The 5,262-nt window shown below is 40.7% G+C and overlaps 1 non-coding gene across 1 annotated transcript; it reads left to right on the top strand.

Annotated features, from left to right (window-relative positions):
* Positions 1-594: 594 nt before the first annotated feature.
* On the top strand, positions 595-666 carry trnat-cgu (transfer RNA threonine (anticodon CGU)). The gene has a single exon. It is a non-coding gene; the product is annotated as a tRNA-Thr (tRNA).
* Positions 667-5,262: the final 4,596 nt, after the last annotated feature.

Here is a 5,262-nt window from a genome sequence, read left to right as displayed (position 1 = left end):
ATTTAGGCAGAGAACTTAGTCTCAGGACGAATCTGTTGATGCTTTTGTGACTGCACTAAGAGAACTGGCTAAATCTTGTGACTTTGGAGTATTGGAAACTGACATGTTAAGAGATCAACTTGTGGAAAAATGTGCACATAAGAGACTATAAATTGCTGCAGGAGGAAGGGCTGACTTTAAAAAGAGCTCTTACAGTCGCTAGAATTCATGAAGCAGCTCAAGCAGAATCAAGAATGCTTTCTGACCACAGTGACAAAGTGACACTGAACGGGGCGCTCGCTCAAACTTTACAAACAAAAGCCGAGCAGCAGGACACAGTCATGCTAGAGAAATAGAAGAACAGGGGACGGCTGACATTACATGTTTCAGGTGCGGACTAACAACGCACAAAGCAGATGAATGCGGATCGTGAACAGCAAAATGTCTACACTGCAAGAAAACAGGACATTGTGCACATGTCTGCAGAACATCACGTCCAAGTTTAAGGACAAGTATCCTTTTTATTGTTGTTGCTGCCTCCGGTTTACATTTGGCGATGTAAACCAGATTCAGAAAAAAATAATTTGAACAACCTTATTCCCATGCTTACTCGAAGGCGTGGTGGCCAAGTGGTAAGGCGTCGGTCTCGTAAACCAAAGAGCGTGGGTTCAAACCCCACCCGTGCCTGTTTCATTTGTCACCGCTTTCCTTTAGTTTCAAAGTCTTAAAAAAACTCGCAATGTAGGGATCTCAATAGTAAGAGAACATAACTTTCGCCAGTGATTAGTATTCTTGCATATCCAGCCTTGTTTTTTAGTCGACAAAGCTTATCTCTCTTCACACCCATCTTCCGAATGATCGCCTCAGCATTGGGAAGGAACGTGCGCTTGGTACAGCCCCCGACTCCATGGTCTGATCACAAACAGATCTGGTGAGCTGTCAGTCCAGGTTGGAAGTAACGTTCGAAAGCACTAAAAATCTGACTTAGGAACGAGAAGACCGTGTTTTTTTATACGAGTAAACGATAAAATAATATACTGCCTGCAAGACTATGTCAAGTTCAAGTTCAAGTCCAAATTTATTGTCATTATACTCATACACAGGTATATGGTATAACGAAATGCTATTTAGCTAGCTCTCGGACATAAGTAGTACAAAGAAAAAACACAACAACAATACAATTGTATAACAAAAGAAAGACAACAGCCGATGTGCAAAAAACAACAACAGGCAGTGTGCAAAACAACAAAAAGGTAACAGGTTATGTGCAAAAACATGCATCAAAAGAATTAAATAAAGGGATAGAAATGATGGGGAGTGAGCTTTTGACATGTATGGTAGAGATAGATTTTCAATGTGTGTTTGGGTTTTTGGTAAGAAAGAAGGCACTGTGAGGTTCAGATCATAGGTGAGAGGTGAGGAGAGAGTGGGAGAGGCTGGGAGTTTAATAGTTTGATAGTGCGGGGGTAAAAACTGTTTCTGAGTCTGGTAGTCCGGACCCGAATGCTCCGGTACCGTTTTCCATGTCATGCTAAACGCCATAAATTGTGTTCGTCCAGTCGTATCAATCGTTCTAAAGTTACGGAAAATCGGATGCAACTGGTGCAATCAGTACCCATTTTTTCAGGATAGTCAAGTGGTTTAAAACAGCAAATTCACAGCTTCGTGTCTTTTAAGCTTTGTGTTTCGATCTCCAAATAGAGGCACGGGTTCAAATCCCACTCCCGACAATCAGGCGTTTTACCCTGACTTTTTTTACCTGCCTTTACACTGTTTCAGTCTTGTTGTGCTCTCTGACAATCACAGTACGAGGAAAATGGAGAAACTGCTTAGCAAAAACATAACGGACAGAAAAAAGCTTCGTAAACACGTGAATGTGATTAGCAGCAGGAAGGTATGCATTCAAATGTTTAAGGCTGATTTAAAAAAGCAGCAGAAGAAAGGTGCAGCACAATGCAGCACAATTTGTGAGAATTCGTGGGTTTTTATGCTGCTTGGACTTCTTTCAAGCCTATGAGGTGACCCCCGTTTTATTTTCATTTTCAAACTTCAGAACCGAATAACAAAAAGGTTTCATGTGTGACAGCATTCCGTTGCAAATACCGTTTCCACGATGTATTCAAGCGACGGGAATGAAATATTTTAGTGCTGGCTCAAATGCGAGGAATTTCAGAAAAACCTGGAAAAGCAACGCTTGCAGTAAATGACAAATTTAAAGCGTGTAGTCATCATGAACAGAACAACGCAATGCTCTAGAAAATATGATCTGAAGCCGCAATTACTCTTTTATCGCGGGCAGTTCATTCCGATACGATGTTTCCGCAGAATAAATGAAATGCCGAACTCCAAACATGTTGTTGCCATTATTATTAGTCCTGCTACTGTAGTTTTAAGCTTTAATCAGAGGGTATGTAATGTTGTAAAGGGCCTGGACTACTTTGTTCAGTCCAAATTCCATTATATGAATTTATGCTTTTTTAATATAAGCATTAACAATACAATGCGTGCTCAAAAAACGTTACTTATTAGCTTAAGAAGCGGCAGTGTTTTGACAAAGTGTGGTATTCCAACAGTAAATGCTGAAGTGTTTAATACTTGCTTGTGAGCAGATCTCCCTCGATTTAGACAAACTCTTGTTCGGCCGATGATTTCAGATCAAAATCTGAATCAAGTGGAAAGAAAGCTGAATTACGCTGGGTACTGGGTATCACTGTTACGCCATCAGGTCATGCTAGAAGGATTGGGGGGATCAAATTGACACAGAGGGACCCAATGTGGGGGCTGAACCCACAATTCTGAGATTAAGAGATTCTTGCTCTATGGACTGCGCCTATATAACTCTTGTGCTACAGCAGTAATGTTTCTGGGTGTGGATGAACATGACATAATAGGCTGACAGCAGGAACACGTGGCCCACAGGCAGTGACAGTATCGCTATCACATTTGGCTGCAGTATATTGTGTTGAGAGCAGCAATAACTTTCCTGTAGAGATGGGAGTGCCTTTAATACAGCGCTTTCAATCGGACAGAGTAACAGGAACTGACCTAAAGTTTCAGCTGTGGATCCATCTCCACATAGGGGAAGGAGACAGTAAAATAGCGATGAAGAAACAGAAAGATTTGTGCTCGCTGCAAAGTAGGAAAGAGGTGGTCAGACACATAAAACAGCTTGGTGATAATTTGCAGCGACAGTTTTATGTTATTTAGTACACGGATTTCTCTTCATGTTCCTTAAGATGTGTAATTTGTATGTTGGTTGTATGAGAACAGTTTCTTCTAAAGTCCTGTCAATTGACAGTGGAGAGCTAGCTGGTGCACATCTTCAAGAAGACTCTCTTTACAAGTTTCTCGAACAAATCTGTGTCATATTTTTAAAATAGTTTAGCTAATCAGCAACGAGAGTACAAATGAATTCTCCCACCCTCCATTCGAAGATAAAACTCCATGTGCGAGTCTAAGTTTCCTTGAAGCTACTGATGTTCGTCATTATTGGACATTCCCGGTGATATTGACTAAGGAGCTCAATTTTTACTTCTTGTAGTTCAACATGAGCAAAACATTCGTATCCCCTGCAAATATCGGCAAGGTCAGTGATATTCTCAACAATTTGTGCCATTGCAATTCGTGTAATTCGTGCCATACTTTTTCTAAATGTATTCTGACATGCCAGGATCAGAGGGTCATATTTAAAAAACTGGTGCATTAAAGTTTCTTGTACTTCAGGATTTTGATAGTCTGTAACATTGTCTTTCACACGTCGGTGTCAGAACTGTGAGACATTTTCATAATCGGGGGGAAGGCTGTAGCAATAAGCAGAAAGTGCAATCACCTTTTCCCAGTGTAAGTCCGTGTTGTGGTGAGTTTTTAAAATTGGTTTGCGATTTTCTGAAATATATACCATACAAAAATATAATTTGGACAGTTGCTATTTATTTGGATATTCCCTTTCAGTGAAGATGTCTGCAGTTTTCCAGCCGGATTAGTACTGATCGAAGAGAGCCATCTACAGGCGAAAGGCGACATAACATCACAGCAGCACCATTTAAGGTGGAACGAAAAACACGCATAAGAAGCTGGCGAATAAGAAGCTACAGTAACTTCAGCCTCGTAGCAGAGCCTGGGAGGCACACTCAAAATAATCATCTTTCCCAGTACTTCAGAGTCATATTTAGATCGCTTTACTGCAATTTTATTTGATTGATGGGAGATGTGAAGCCATCGAGCCTGTACTGCGCTTTCACATTGAAATTGAAGCCATTTCTCATACTTTCTCTCAGTGTCCAGGCTGCAATTGCGTGTAAAGGAGGCGACTTGAAAATGAAACGTGTAATCACCTTACAGAGTGATTACAGAAGAAACCTATCTACAACGAAGATACAAACTGCACAGTTTAAGGCACATGAAGAGAAATCTGTTTGCTGATTGACTCAAAAAATGTCGATACAAATAATCTGCCAGGTTGATTTACTTGTCCGACCACCTCCCTCCGTCCCCCTTTGCTGTTAGCACAATTCTTTCAGTTTCTTTTCTTGTATTTTCCTTGCTATTTTAGTGTTCCCCATGTATAGATGGATCCACAACCGAAACCGTTTTCACCCTGTTCCTGCACACTTTGCACAGTTCCAGTGGCGCAATCGGTTCGCGTGCGGCACTTATAGAGCAGTGCACAGCAGAGTCATGCCGAGGTTGTGAGTTCAAACCTCACCTAGAGTAGTGTCTTTAGCTTCTGAAAGCAACTGTTAAGTTTAGATACTATCAGGTATCCGATGGAGATAAATTAACATCAAACGAAGAAGTAAAGGTTTACTTCGAGTCACAATCAAATAAGGTTCCACAGCTGAAACATTGTGTTTCCTTCTCTTTTCAGCATGGAATAAACCTTGACTTTTTCCTTTGAAGCCCATGCATGCTGACGCAGCTCCCTACTTAAATTACCATCAGCTGTGTACCTCCAGCTGACCTGTACACAAATATATGAGAGAGGTCTACTGAGACGAGAGGAGCACTGAAGACTTGAAAAATCTCTCGCATTAGACTCTGTGTTTTTGTTGTTCCCCAGATTTGTTTTTAATGTTCTTTTTCTTTTGAAGTTGTTGCGTTTGGTTTTTTTTTCGTAGTTGTTAGACTACTACAGGGATTTACCTAGGTTCCTGGAAGACTTCTTGTTTTGTGTTTGTTGTGTTTTCAGGTTACAACAATTTTTTTTTTCTATTGATAGGACCCCACGCATTACTATGGGAGTAGTTAACATTAGATCTTACATTGTACAGTACCTGAAATTAC

This window comes from Lepisosteus platostomus, chromosome 5 (assembly GCF_059453375.1).
Source record: "Lepisosteus platostomus isolate fLepPlt1 chromosome 5, fLepPlt1.hap1, whole genome shotgun sequence".
NCBI lineage: Eukaryota > Metazoa > Chordata > Actinopteri > Semionotiformes > Lepisosteidae > Lepisosteus > Lepisosteus platostomus.
The sequence above is the reverse complement of the archived record's forward strand: the minus strand, read 5'-3'. Positions and strand labels throughout refer to the sequence as shown.